This window comes from Anomalospiza imberbis, chromosome 4 (assembly GCF_031753505.1).
Source record: "Anomalospiza imberbis isolate Cuckoo-Finch-1a 21T00152 chromosome 4, ASM3175350v1, whole genome shotgun sequence".
NCBI classification, from domain to species: domain Eukaryota; kingdom Metazoa; phylum Chordata; class Aves; order Passeriformes; family Viduidae; genus Anomalospiza; species Anomalospiza imberbis.
Window position 1 is genome coordinate 36,683,300 of NC_089684.1, and position 16,051 is coordinate 36,699,350.

Genomic DNA, 16,051 nt, shown 5'->3' on the forward strand with positions numbered 1-16,051 from the left:
GTGGTTGGGTACTGGAACAGTCTCCCCAGGGTCATGGCACCAAGCCTGAGTTCAGAAGCTTTTGGACAATGTTCCTGTGCACATGTGTGTCATTCTTGGGGATGGTCCTGTGCTCTGTCTGCTTCCCTAGAGAGCCTGTTCTCATGCCCATCCACCCTCTAGATAAAAAACCTTTTCCTGATATCCAACCTAAACATCCTCTGAATCAGTTTCATGCTGTTTCCTCAAATCCTGTCCGTGGTCATGAGAGTGAAGAGATCAGTGCCTGCTGCTCCTCTTCCCCTTGTGAAGATATTGAAGTCCACAGTGAGGTCTCCCTCAGTCTCCTCTTTTCCAGGATGAACATAAATTTCAGCCCCTCCTCATATGGCTTCCCCTCCAGATTTGTCACCATCCTCCACTTCCTCCTTTGGATGCTCACTAACAACTTAATATCTTTGTAATATTGTGTTGCCCAAAACTGGATGCAGGACTCAAAGAGAGGCAGCCCCAGTGCAGCACAGAGTGAGTCAATCAGAGGCGAATAAAATATGATTGAGCCATATTTGAAAATCAAAACTAGACATCTGACCAAAACAAAAAGCACAGAACTTGCTCTTATATCTGAAGAAAAATGCACTGCTATAGCTATCACAAATAACCTGATTGAGGTACTAATTTCTCCAACCAATGCTTTTGGTACTGGAACTGCATTCCTCCCTGAGTTTCATGCTTTTTCAGCTTTGGGCTCAAAGTTTTCTGCTCTCATCAAGCTAAAATAAAGAGAATTGAGCTCAAATAAATCCAAGAATTGCTCTCAGACAAAAGCTACTAGAAAAAGAAATCTGGCTGGCCTTTACCTTCCCAGACACAAAAAATAAATGGCACAAGGAGTCCTTTCCACACCCAAGAGCAGTTACTCTGATGGAAGAAAAACAGTAGCGTTAAGTAGACTGAAGTAAATGACTTTTCCTTCTGTTTTGGATAAACCCAGTTGTACAAGAACAGACAAGCTCTTAAGGCACTTCAGGTTCTACTTTATACAACTGGGTTTTGAGTTTGTGAGTGATGCAGGTCAATGCCTTAATAATGTACTTGACAAATTGAAGTTCAATCTCAGAAAATTCACAAGAACGTAATTATAGATGTGCCATGAGGAGAAATAGCAAAAATATGAATCAAATTCAAACCAAGTATTCATCTTGTTTACAATTCTCTTTTCAATTTTCCAAATCACCAGATTAAAGTACCACAAAAAGAAATTTGTGATGAGAAAAAGCTTATTAGATCATATTGTATTTGTCCTTGGCTATATAAAATTGCTCTCTACAGCTGGTATCTCAGTGCTTAGTTCTGAATGAGCAAAGAGACAGATGTTACTGATTTACTGTGAGAGAAAAATACTTTTATTTTAATAAAAGAAAGAGTTGTGACTTTATATTTCATCTAATGTTTCATTCCTCAGCTTAATCCTATCTTTCACATCTCCTCCAACCATCCCACATATTTGTCTTGCTTTTGACTGGCATTTATCTGAAGTAAATAGTTTTCATCTTACCCTCTTACCAGATGAAAGAATTCAATAATTAAGCATGCAAATATTTTTCAGTGCCTTTTATTTTTTAGGTACAGATGGATCTGTAATAAGTATAATGGCAAATGCAATTTTTTCTATTATCTTAATATTTTAACAAGAGATAATTTATTAATTTGGAATTAATACCCACCAATATCTGTGCAAATTGAATTTTCCCAAATATATATTTGAGCTTTTGTGATCACATCACAGTGGTAATTCACAAGCATCTTCATCCAACCATTTATTTTTCTAAGGTACTGATTGCATTCAGTCAAGCCCACAGAATGTTATCTGATCTTCCTTCAAGTTATTATCTTTTCCATTAAAAATCGCTTTTTAGGCTTGCACAATACTAAGATCAGACCACCAAGCATGCAGTTACTCAAACCTCATTGACTCTTTTATAGAGTTAAAAAGGTTAGTAATGCGAGCTGTATTTTACAGCTTGAAGTTGTTAGATTTTTTTAAGTAGCTTTTAAGTCTACAATTAAAATAGACATCATGTTACAAACACAAAGTAAGGTTGGCAAATTTTTCTAATGACCACATAAATCATATGCATAATCACATTATATTTTTATAACTAGCAAATAATTACTTTTTAACATAAATTTCCACTGGTTGCAAACTGCTTACTGAAATAGTACTCGAATTTTAACAGTCCAATAAAACACACAGATTTTATTGCTCATCCCATTTTTACCCTATAGAAGCTTGGCTCAAGAAAAGATATTATTTCCTCAAAGCAAAAATATTTTCCTCATGAGCACTATTTTTAAGAGGGGACAATATGATTAACCGTCTTTTAGAAAGAACAATTAGCCTGTGACTATCCTTATGAGGAAGGGTTTTCCCTTCTGTATCCTCAAAATGAAGGTTAACTTAGAGGAGCTTTTTGCAATGCTCACATTACTAAGTCTCCATCAGATGCTGGAGACTTAGTTTTTTCTGGTTTTCTTTTTTTCATTTTAAGCCCAGTGCTCCAGAAGGGTATGTCTAAATCCCTTGCAAGGATTTTGTCTCCTAACTGCATGTCCAAGTCACAGACAATACCAGAATTTTATACTGCATGTCTTTCATCTGTCCTTCTTTACAAACCTTGTCTTGCGCTTAGATTTAAACACCAATCAAGAGGTATTTTTCCTGTAATATTTTTGAATATAAGTGAAATGAAAGATCTGTAATGGCATGCTGTTAAAACTAAGAATACACAGTACTTTGAACTCTATATTTAAAAAAGCCATTCAAACTATAGAAATATCAGTAATACTGATGAATGGCCTAAAGTTTATAGCCAAATAAACAAACTATAGAAGATAGAATAGTAGTTCTTAAAGCATCAGTGCAACCAACAATTCTTGTAGTTATTTTTCACAATGAGGTTGCTTCTGTATCCCACTTTTACATGCAGTTAGGCTAAGAGAAACATTTGGGAATTAAGAGGGTTTCAACAACTCTGTAGAATGACGGTAGCGTATGGGCTCAGATTTTTTGAACAGCTGAATTCTACTGGAAATAATTGTGCTAGCATATACACAAATGTATCCTCAATCTGGCCTACTTCTCCCATGTCCCTGTCCTATGTCCATGCAGTATAAAGTATTTTCTGTTGTACCCCACAACATGGTCTGTCATACTCTCTATAGAACTCAGCATACATATACTGAAACCAGCTTTGTGTCTTCTGCCTATAATCGAGCTGCTTCTGACAAATCTGACCTCTGGGCAGTTTTAACCATCATCCAAAAAATAGAGAAAGGAAAGGAAAATAGTCTGTTAGCAAAAGAAGGAATGTTCTTTATGCCTTCTTCAAATATGGAAGCACCATTCTATACAACCATGATGAGAATGGGCATCCCTTTACCAGCATTCTCCCATTACCTGGGAAAAGACAAAAAAATCACATTATGGAATCTGGGAGGCCTTTTATCCTGAGAAAGAATAATGTAATTCCACTGGGACTAGTTACACAGCTCCTGTCTTAGTGAAAATCTCACATCAGAACACTCAGCTGGAGAGCCCTTGAAAACAGAGACAACTCTCATCAGAAATCTGCCAATAATATGATCACTCTGACAATTTTTACAACAGTGCTCTTATAATTGGAGGCTTTACTAAAGCATCAGCTCTAGGAGTTAGATGTTTTGTGAGGCTCTCAGCTTTTATTTTTAAGCTAAGTTTTCAGATATCACAATTCATGCACTAAAAACTGGAAGGGACTGATGTGATCATTTGTACCCCTCGCACATCATTATAGGATTTCCCTTAACTGGTTCAAACTTGAATCAGAGAATTAATTTTGAAGTGAAAGTTTCTGTGATGGAAATTCCATCACTGCATAATTTCAGACAGAGACTTGAGACGATTGAGTTCATCTGCCCAATTAAGAAATAAGAAAAATAAATATGAACATGTAATTTTGAAAAACCAAGTGTTTTTTTATCTTACATATATATCTTTATTTTAGGAGGTGGATAAATTTAAGGAGATTTTATTCATAATTTGTTAGTGTTGCTAATATTTTGGATGAGAACCATATGCATTATGCTTTTAAGAAACATATTCAAAACTTGGCCCTGTGTATTAGTTCCTCTCACTAAAATACAGGTAAGAGGCATAGGAAAGATAAAGATTTTTTTGAAGTCACAAGCTTTTTTCACCTTTCTGCCTTTATGAATTATCATATTGGCTGCTCTGGCGTTAACGGGAGAGTATTTGATTACTAGTGAAATTTTTTCTAGACAATTGGCAGAAAATGGAAGAAATTTCAGACTGACTAGTTATATTTTCCTCATTCAAATCTAACAGGTTGTGATAATGAAGAAATACCCTCTACATAGAAATGTGGTAAAAGATTAAAAGTAATTGACAAATATTCACTGAGTGAAAATTTTGCAATTTCTGCAGCGTACATTACTGGTTATAGGAACAGTGTAGCAAGCACATTTCTCTCTCTCTCAAGATTTTTTACAGAGGTACATAGAGAGAAAGAAAGAAAAAACAATTTTTATTTCTACTCCCTGTTTTTTCTCATGTGTAATGTGCTTGAAGAATTGTTTACCTGAGGAAATTAGTTAATTAAATTCTAATGAAGATTGTTTGAGTCTAGTGAACAATCAGATCCACCTGTAACTAAAGTCTAAAGACCAGAGTCACAAGTTGTAAGTAGTTAGATATAGTAGTTAAAGTGACATATAGTTTTTAGTATCCTCCTTTATGTAGTATATTAATGTATTATAACATAGTTATAATAAAGAAATCATTCAACCTTCTGAAACTGAGTCAGACATCATCATTCTTCCCATTAAGTTCACCTACATTTTACAACAGATCAGATGTTAAAAGAAAACAAAACTTGCAAGTAATTAAATTCCCTATTTGAGCTTATGTAGTCAGGAAAACAAAATTGGAGCATTTGTTTTTTTCCTCTATATTTGATAAATCTCAGGGCTGTCAGAGCCTTACTTAACAATTCACAAACTGATCCTAGGATCTGGAATATTGAACACTTTCTTGATAACTTTTGATCTCTTCTTTGGTCTGGACTATTTTATATCAGGGTAGAAGAGTTCTTAGTCATGCTACTTGTGGAGCTTCCTGCATAGTTGCCTGTGATGGCAGCAGATTAGATCCTATAATGGATTTTTTTTCTCCACCAGTCCAATCTTATTAATGCAGACAGGAGCACTGGGATAATGAAGGTCCTAATTTTTTTACTGGTTAGTAAAGAAGAAAGTGTTTCTCCACTTTCAATTAACTGAGAACATATTTTGGTGCGAATTACCCTTTCCTGCATAATCTGTCATGCAACTGTAGCAGGTTTTCCTTACACAACAATTTTCATCAGACTCTGCCAATCCTTTAAAGTACAAATGAAATCTTAGTGCACTGAAAAGCCTTCTGATATTTTACCCAACACAAAGAATCTTTCAGTCATGTGTTCTGAGCATCCTTGTCAATAGACTATCTTGAAATTCAGATTAATGCTATATGGGCACATGAATCTGCTGTTCAAACAGAAAGCAACAGCTGTTTTTCCAGATTACAACAAAGGTAGGATTTCAGCTTTTATAAGTATGGCACGGGGGAAAAGTAACTCACTGATTTCTGATACAGTTAACCTCTCACATTTAGAGATAAATTAAGAAGAAGCCACAGGAGGAATATATAGAGTATCTCTGTTGATTTTCTAACTACTCAAACATGAAAAATTGCTTTTCATAATGCTAGATTTTACTATATCAGCTCCTTCAGCTTTATGCTCATTAAAATATATAATTCAACATTTCACAGCACACTCCACTCCCTTCTTTGACACATAACCTTTTGTAAAAACAGAAGGACAAAAATTTGAAGATAATAAGGTGATGAGTCAGGTGTTTCGCTTTTGGACAGAACAGGATGCAATTCTTTACATATATTGGACACTTCTAATATCTAAAAGCTTCAGAGACTGGAGTTACAGATAAGAAAACGTGACTAATTTAAGCAAGTAATAATCAATTTCAATTAACAAGAACTTTAATTAATATTTAATAAAGTCCACACAATGATGACTTAACTAAATCTTATGCATCTTTTCTGTAACAATTGGTTGGCCATGACAGTGATTAGAGTGCCAGCAGCTCAGGTATTCTAGTTATATTATTGAAAGGTATTTGTGAAAGTCACGTTCTTCAAATGTAAAATATAAGGGCACATAATTTAATTAAAAGTCAAATTTAGGCTGAGGGAACAGCTTAACACACAAGCCAAGCAAACTTTGCAATAACTGCAAGTGTCATGCAAATATTAGGAATTATTGATCTTGGCTTTCCTTGCTAACTATTTTTTATGTATAATGTTTCATTAAAAGGTATTAAAAGGATTACACTTTCCTAAAAGCACATATAACTGCTGACTTTGTTTTCATGTTGTCACTCCACTTTTCCTATGATGAAAAATAGTAATCTTCAGATCAAGTTAAGTACTCACTGGAAAGAACTTTATTCTACATGCTAGCCTATATGCTTTTGGATCACTGGAACTATGTCTAGTTTGTTAAAATGCAGTTTCTGTAATTTGCTCTGTAGAATTCTGTTATATATACACACATAATATACTGTCCCAAGTTTCTTGCTTTTTCCTTTTCTTCCACTCCTGGAATTTGATCAAAATTTATATAAAACAAGTCCCCTTTATCCATATCAATGTGAGATACATGCAGGAATGCCTGACATATTTAATACGGCATTGTTTTCTTTATTCCTTAAAAACACAGAACTTCATCATCGGTCAACAGTCTCAAAACAGCTCCTTTTTGTTACTTTGAAAAAAATGTTTGAAGTAAAAAGCATTTGAAGCAAACACCTTTCATCTTGAACCATGGGCTGCCAGGAAAAAGAAACCCTGAATCAGTTTCCTTGAACTGCTTAATGCTGATTCACTTAAGGAAAAGTGAATCCTCCTGATATGCCTTTCAGCGTTATGAGCTTTAATGATGCCTAGCACAGCAGTGTAATTAACAGTATCATTGATATAGCCCAATTCTCTGCTTTCCGGTGGCAGAAACAGGCTAATGCCAGATTGCTTATTAAAGGTACACCCGGCTGCAAAAGTGTACCAGATGAAACAATCCCCCAGTAGCCATGTAATGAGGTGCAGACATCTGTAAGATTATTTGAGAACTCCGAATGGGAAGATTGAAATCTGGTGATGCTGCAGATGTTTTTATCATCTTCCCCTCAGCCGTTGTCACTGAAAATAGATCAGCCCTCCAAGGAGACTGGAATGCCAATGGCTCAAACCTTGTTTTTCTTTAAATGCTTTATTGCATTGCTATCCCTAAATTACTCAAAGACGTTGAGACTAAAATAGCAGAAAAAAAGTTTTATGAAACCTTTCAGAAATATTTTTAGACCTAAATATCTCTAAATACTTTTAGAAAAAAATCTGCTAGAAGTGAGAATTTTTTGGCTGCTCTTCTTTCTGGCAGTACCAAACCTTAATGTATTGGCAAAGGAAGAGAACAATCTATTTCTCATTTGAAAAAAATTCACACATTGCATCAGTTGTTGTAGAATAACTTGTGCCCTCTTTAAGACCTCTTTGTATTGGCACTGTGATGTAGTCTCAGAGCAAGCACGGGGCAGGGATGTAAAAATGTTACCCAAGCAGGTAGGAAACCTTCACAGGGTTGTAGAGAAAACCAGAGTATGTGACAACAAATGAAATGCCTGAATTCCCAAGGTTCCTGATTCTGCCCTCTCTCATTCTTCTCACATAGGTGAGGCAGTTTTCAGCTAAATGAAGTGTTGACAGTTTTTAATAACATAATGAAACATAAGCAACGAGACCTTCTATAAGGAAACCACTGGGCTCTTTCCTGCTTTTTCTCCTGTAAAAAGACAAAAAATGCACCATTTTTTTTCAGTCCAGCCTCTTCACATTATTTTCTCCTGATTGCACAGGCCCACACACATCAGCTGAAAGCAATGAAACAGCTTCATTTAGCTAAAAGCAAGAAAATGCTCGTGATTGCCTTAAGCTATTCTTTTGTTGAGTCATGAGCAAAGACACCCCTTCAATTGCCAGTGCCAGGAGCAGTCTGGACAATCACATCATAAATGTATGGACTTTCCCTTTGTAACCCATTGTGTATCCTAGCCCAGGCACTACTTTGACTGATTCGGGATGTTTTTCCTGAGACAGTTAAAATACAGAAGTATATTTTACATTAACAAAAATACTTTGTAAATATTTATAAAAGGAAACAGTTTCATGAAAATCTCTACAAAGGGACAAAAATGTTGTAAGATTTATTGTCTCAAATATCAAAATTTAGAAGTACTGACTATAACAAAGCCCCAGACTAGTAGTATGCTAGTTTAAATAATTAAGAAAGGAAGATAAAAGTAGATGCTTTTTTTTTTTAAGGGGGAAGGGGAGAGAACAGCAATTTGTTACCTTCTATAAAATACTAAAATTGTTACCTCTGATGATATCCCTTCAATTTTATTTACATTACACCCATCTCCCATAATATCTTCTCATCTGTATTCATAATGTTTTGATTATTTTGAAAGAATTTTTTCCTCCAATGCATATTTCAGTTTGCAGAAGAAAAATATTAAAAATATTCAAGGCTGTATTGTATCAATGTTTCTATATTTTCAAAGGAGTTTTTCTTAATTAAAAAAAATTTAAATACCCATATATTTTAAGTTTTGCACAGAACATTATAGAGTAAAATAAATAAAAGTCACCAAAAAAAAAATCAAGACAAGTTTGTTGTTCACCTCCACCCTGACACCTGATCAAATCTCAGCAATTTTTATAGCTGGAGAATTCGTATGGCTTGGAAATTTCCTTATTTCTCAACAGAAGAGCAATAATACAAATAAAAGTCAAAATAAAATCCTCTGACTTTATCTAACAAAATTCACTTTCTTGAAATAAAACATTCTAAAAGTTCAATACTGATTTTCCGAGACATTTTCTCATAAAACAGACTTAATTTTTTTTTTTGTCTAAAACTACAATTTTCTCTTCTGCAGAAGTATTCCTCTCAAGAGTGAAAAATAGGCAGTAAAACCCAAAAACAAGTTGTTAAAGAAGTAGAATCACATATGGCTCCAGACTGCAGCATTCATCAAGGAGTTATATTTTGGTGTCAGAGGAAGAGAAAATGATCAGATAATTTACCCCAAATTTCAGTACTGCGATATTCTTGCTTCTGTAATAACCACAATGGAATACATTCCTTATATCACTGGGACTAGATGAGGTCTACCTACACCACTATGACACATTTATCTACACCTCACAGCCTGCATATCATCCTTGGCTTATTCAGATCTATTTTCCACAGCAAACCAAAAAAAAAAAAAAAACCAAAAAAAAAAAAAAAACCAAAAACCCCAAACCAAACAAAAAAACAAACCCAAACCAAACAAACAAATCTCCACAAAAACTAAAAAAAAAAAAACCCCAAGAAAACCTCCAAGGAAAGGAAGTTACTAAAGATTTATAAATGTAGTCCTTCCACTATGTTCAAACTCAGCTGCACTGGAACCAAACCTTGGTTTCAGGTATTTTTATTCAAAGCAATTAAAGCTCTACTGCACTTCTGAGAACAAACACGTACACATCAAAATACTTAAAACTAAAATGAAAACTTTCCTCTTCACAGTAGCAAGCACTTTTAGATTGCTTTGCCATTTAATGCTACTTCAGTTGCACACCAAAATTAGGAAATCTACTTTCAAGACATCCTTGTTATTCTTCATAACAATCCCAAAGATGTCTCATTGAAAGCAGAGTTAAAGCATGCTTAGTGCTTTACAGGAAATCTGCTCCCAAACACACAGTCCAATTAAGTGCCAAATGTTGCCTTCAGGTCTCACCCATATAATCCATACAAGGCCACAGAGATCTTAGCAGCTGAAATTTAATGCCAAAAAAGAACATTCATTATTTGGTAAATCACAAATATAATTTTTTTTTCCATCTAATTGATTTCTTCTTATTTTGAAGTTTATCCCTATGCAACCGGTTAAATTACCAATGAAAAAAAAAATCTCTGTAAGCCAGGAACTGGTGAGGGACATGAAAATGAACATATTTTTATTGTGGGACTAAACAGATGGGTAAATTTTAAGTCATTCCAAAACAAACTGTGGTCTAAATTCAGAATGCCTTTCCTGAGATTTCAGTTTGTGTCTCCACCAGCTACTGTTTTGAAAAATTTCCTTAGCACAGACAGATTTACATACAAACACAGTAAGAATATTATTTTGCCTCCAGTTTGTAACTCACCAGAGAGTCTTAAAATATTTGCTGCCCACAGAACCAGTATTGAATGAGATAGAGAATGCAACAGAATTTCTGCTTAAACATTGAGTGATCATCAAACAAATAATATGCACAATAAAAGTCAATTTCTGAAATGCTAAAACCCCGCAAGCTATAAATTCCTAGTCATCCCCTCTGTGGCATTTGTAGTCTAGACACCTCTTTTAAATTGCTTCTTAAACATGTCCTTTTGAAATGAGGAATTGCTGAACTGTTGAGTCTTCTGTGTGGTATCTGCTGGATCACAGCTCTGACCATCCCTGTTGCCTTTGGTTTTTTTTAAAGGGATTATTCCATATGCTGTAATGAGCAGTGAGCTACTCACAGCCTGCGAGTGCTAAAACCCTAAAAATCTGAACCCTTTTCCAAAATCTACTCTCTTTGATTAGTATCTGATCTCTCAAACAGTATCTATCTTGAGCCTGGGCAGTGTGGAAGGGTTCCAGTGATATTTTTAAATCCTTCAGTTTAGGATTTCCAACATTTAACTTGGAGCTTGTCATGAACTCCATTTCATAAAGATTAAACACAACTTGAAAAATTATGAGTTTAAAAGGCCACCTGATTTATTTAAAGGTCTGCAAGAAAACAAATAAAACTGCTTTGTACTTCACCATGTTGCTATGAAGGAAACCTATGAAAGCACTGTGTAAAGGTGTTAGAATAACTCACAAGGAGAGTTATTCTAGCAAAGCAAAACCAAAAGAGTGTTCATGATGAAATCTGCCCCTTGCAAAAATTCCAGCTTAATTTCCACACCACAAAAGTGAGTAGTTTTAATTAGTAATGATACCCTCAAGGCACCATCTTTAAGTGGATGCTACTGAAAGGATGGCTGTCTCACTGCAATTTCCAAGTGTTAAACATATTCACTTTTATGGGCAAAGACATATATAGATCTCAAAAGCACCTTTTAGAGTTCAAATGTTGGACTCGTGGAGATTTTTTGAAGTCCTGTTCTTTTATTGTTTTTGTTTGGTTGGTTTGGTTTTGGCTTGTTTTAAAGAGGTTACATTTCAAAATTGGGCAAAATATCACAGAAAAATATTTATTTTAGGTAGTGCTACAAAGGCCATGAAGAGTACTGTTTAACAGATATACACCTTACAGCAAGAAGGGATACATTTTCATACCCTTATTCAACTTCAGCTGCATTCCCTGTGTGAGTAAAAGGAAGCTAGATTGGACCCTTTAGATTGAGAAGTGTTGTTTTTACTTTTTTTTTTATTAAATATATCTTTAGCAACCCAGACTAATGGTAAAAATGAATGGGATTCAGAAGCCAGCAGTACGTTTTTGTACAATGACACCTTGGATTTGTGCAGACTTTTTTACTGTCTTTTTGCCACCTGGAAAGAACAGTCCATGCTAACAGTACACTTTTGTGGACACAACAGAAGTTCACTACTGTGTCAACTAAAATATAGAACTTTTACCAAAAAAGCAGGCATTTGAATGACAGTTAGTGTACACTCATTGGCCCAGAGTAAAAAGATATTAAAATCTTAGTACATAGGCTAGGCATACTGGAGTTAAACTGCAGGATTAATCTTCTAAAAAAATTTGATAAAATTTTGGTCTCTACTTCTGAGAGTGCATAAGAAATCTGAAATCCATTTACTTTAGCTAAATAGACTCTGCATTTTTTGTTTTATTTCAGTTCAGAGACACAAAAAAAAGAGATAAATAAACTACTTTCCCCATGCAGATATTATTATTTAGTATTTTGTTGCTCTGTTTTCTTTTCCCTTTTTTATGCTATTTTTTTAACTGCAGGAAAGATGAATCACATCAGGCATTTTGCAGTTCTGTCCAAAAACAATGATACCTATCCCCATTCTCCTCTCTTCAGCATTAAAACTCATGACTGGTTGCAGGAAAAATTACTCTGTACAGTTTTCTCTTTGAGGTTAATAGCTCTAATTCCTAGGGAACACAATACCTTGATGAAGTCATAGTCATTAAAAGGGACCAGAATTATTTTAGGTCACTTCCATAGAGAGCTAAAGAATTTTAACATCCATAATATCAAAGCACAAATTCATTAGCATAATCAAATAGGCTAGTTCAAGTAATTACTGTTCAAAAACCATAACAGTCCTTTAGCTAAACCTCAATGCCTCTATATCCCACACAGATACAACCACAGCTTTCTGTCCTACTGTGGCTGGACCATAAAAGTTGTTTATGGGTCTTTTGCTGCGTAAAAACATAAAATCATTAGTTGTGCCTACAAAATAAAGTTCTTTAAACAGTAAGAGTTCTACAATGCTTTCATAAACTGAAGTAATGATTTCCAGTTCACAGTCAGTGTGCACACTTAATAAGCATGGTGGGTTAGTGGAGGCAGTGGAAATTAGCTGCAAATCTCTTCATCACTGTCAGCCAAAATCACTTCAAATTGCAATGCAATATATGAGTTAAAAAATTCACTTCATTATTGTACATAAATCTTCTCCATATTTTAAGGACACATATAAGCTGTACCTCATGCAATGGATACTAATACTGTTAAAAGTCCAGTATTATTCTTAGATTTGAAGAAGGCATTGGAAGAATATCACATTGCTCAGCAGAAGACAATAAATGCACACTTGAATGATGGATACTTTTACACACTTCCGGGTTATATTTGCTAGGATTTTCTAATTCTCAATTCATTGAAACAAAAGTATGCATCCATAGAACAAAAATAAAACCTTTTCCCACACCAATATATATTGTTTTTTTTTTTAATTTGGAAAAAAGTAAATTAATTACACATAAAATTTTTTGTCTCACATAATCCTTCTGATATTTGGTCTCCCAACAAGTTGATCTCAATGAAAAGAGAAACAAATCACAAATATTTATAACTGATAATACATTCAATTATGGGGGCAATTAAAAGTTCCATCTGTTTCTGTTAGCGGGTTCCTATGAAAGAATAGTGAAATTTCAGAGCGTTGATTTTGTTCTTACTTGCAACACAAAAGTAACCACAAGCCAAAAAGTGCTTAAGGGAAAAATTATTATCTGATATTTCTGGATGTTTTCTATGAGTTTCCCATGTAAATCTGTCGGCAGTTTCCCCACTTGGAACTCATTCCTTTGGTCTTCAGTGATAGAGGTGCTGGCACTCCTGGAAAAAGACAACATCACCAGCTTCCCTGACAAATTATACTTTAGTGATTCAAATTGTTTAACAGCTTGGGCTTCTCAGGTGATGTGCCAACTTTTTTCATGTTACTAAATGCATGACCCACTGCTGTTACTTCCCCTATTTTTTTCTGGAGGGGTTTCCTCTGGTTTGAGGCAAGCACAACGTCTAACTCTTGCAGTAGTTAACTGCAAGTGTATTGCCCTTTCCCCACCATGCAGTTAAGGGCTAATTCAGCCTTGTCAGGTTTCTGGCATGGAATCATGAAAGTCATATTTTCTTTTTACAACTAGAGTAGCCATTCCTGAGTAGGAAGCTCTCTGAATTTAGTTACCAGTTCCACAAAACTTAGCTCAGCAGTGTTTAGGAGAAAAGTATTGCTATTCAATTTCCTGTAATAAACTGGACAGATAAGGAAATTAGAAGGGAAGTATAAGACCATCCCTCTACTGTTGAAGCAATGTGTGCTGGTATCAGGAATTCTAATGTTAGGTTTGCAATACTTAATTCTGCAGCTGTTAGTAGGTCCAAATTCAGAAATTCTACTCTGTAATTCATTATAACTCTACTCTATAACTTCAGAAATTTTGTGTTGCAGCAAATATCTAGCACTGTATAGCAGAGATTCTGGGTTTCCTTTAGGGTTAAGATTAGCAGATTTCCATTTCTCACTTGTAAGCCATAACTATTGACCCCGGCAGTTTGCCAAATAACCCTTGCTCTGGTGATTTTAACTCTTTTCTTCCTGGAAAGCACACACTGCCTTTCGACACTCCACTGCAAAATCAATTCTGACTGGGTTTCACTATCACCCAATGCATGTTCAGACTGCCATTTTGGTAGCAGCACACAGCACCGTTTCAGTAGCTGTTTGCTGACTCTGACAATCATTTGAGGTTTCAATTTTAACTAAGGATTGCAACACTGCTTCCTTGTCATCAGATGCCAACGTAAGCACCACGTCTCACTCTTTACAGGAACGACAGATTAGCTCTCTGTCTCCCAACTTCTCCACACAAAAGGTCTGAGTCAAAAGAACTTATTCCTGAGAATGTTTCTAGCCCTACATCCCACAATTTCTCCTGTACAATTCTCTTCCTTTCATGCACAGTCCAAAGCTCTGTTTGAAGCTACCCAAAAAATTGGCGCTCAGCAGAAAGCAGCCTTTCCATCTGCAGCCCTTTTTTGTTTTCTTCATTTTGCTGACATTACAATTCTTTCACCAAATCTTGTAAAGAAAGCAATATTTCATTTTCAGATTTCTGAGTAACCAGTCTGCCATTATCCCTATTTTCTTATGTCAACTCCACCCTAGGGGGAGAGGGATGACTTACAAAATTTTCAAGGAAGGAAAACAAATTATTTGCTTTACACTGGCCACCCGGGATAGCAATTTTCAAAAAAAAACTACACAGCTGCTCTCACAAATTGCCTCAGAGGGGAGGCTGTGGCAAAGTTTCTACAGAAGGAATATTCAAGGTTTCCCTCAGAGGGAAATGTAGTGTCCAAAGGCACTCCAGGTCAGAGGACAGCACATGCTTCTGACAGAAGTAAGCCCATGTAACCATTCAATATAACACTACAAAAGCTTTAGAGAGCAGTAAATATTGAGCTGAAACATGGGGAAAAAAGCCCCAGCGACCTTAGGTAGATGACTTCTGTAGCGACTTAGGCAGGTTCTTTGGAACATAAAAATTGAAGAATATATTAAGGCCAAGTTTTTCAGATACATAATGCTATAAAAGTTTGAACTCCTCAGGATTCTTATTCTTTATTCATGATTAAATACTCATTACAAGGGTATACTTACCCTACATCTCAAGAAAAACAATAAAGGAGTCATGCTGCTGACATCTGCTTGGATCTCACTTTGGCAGAGAGGTGAGCCACCCCAGGGAAGCTACAGCCACAATTTGAGAACTGCTGTGTGCTAAGGTTGAAATTACCGAGTACAACAGTTCCTTAAGACAAACACTTTGTGCTCTGATGATGCATTCAGTACAAAAGGATTACATTTTTACAGATCAAAAACCTGATGTCCACCCTTACATTAAAAGATTAACAAAGCACTATTACATGAGTGTAGGTTTCTTTCTAAACAGTAGGACTCAACCACATCCTAGGCTTCATCTCGTCCCTCCCTACAGCCGTGGCATTCTTCTCCTTTTTCTGTGATTACTTACATAACCCTTGCAGAAAAATCTGTCCCTCTAATGCTTTCAAACACAACTTTACCTTAGAAATCTCTCTGCAATATAGATCCTGCTGATAAATGCATGTTACAGGATCTGCCTACTATGTCAATTTACAGAGGATACAAACCCTGACATCTCCCGGCTACAAGGTGTTGTTGTTCACAATGCACCTCTTTATGCTCTTTCCACCAGGGTCACCTTGTTTAAACTTCAGAACTTCATTCCACAGCAAGGCTGATACATGCACTGAGAGCATAAATGTCTCTTTGCATTCTTTTTTCCCTGGGGCAGTAGCTTGGTTACAAACCAATTCTTCCCACGCATCAA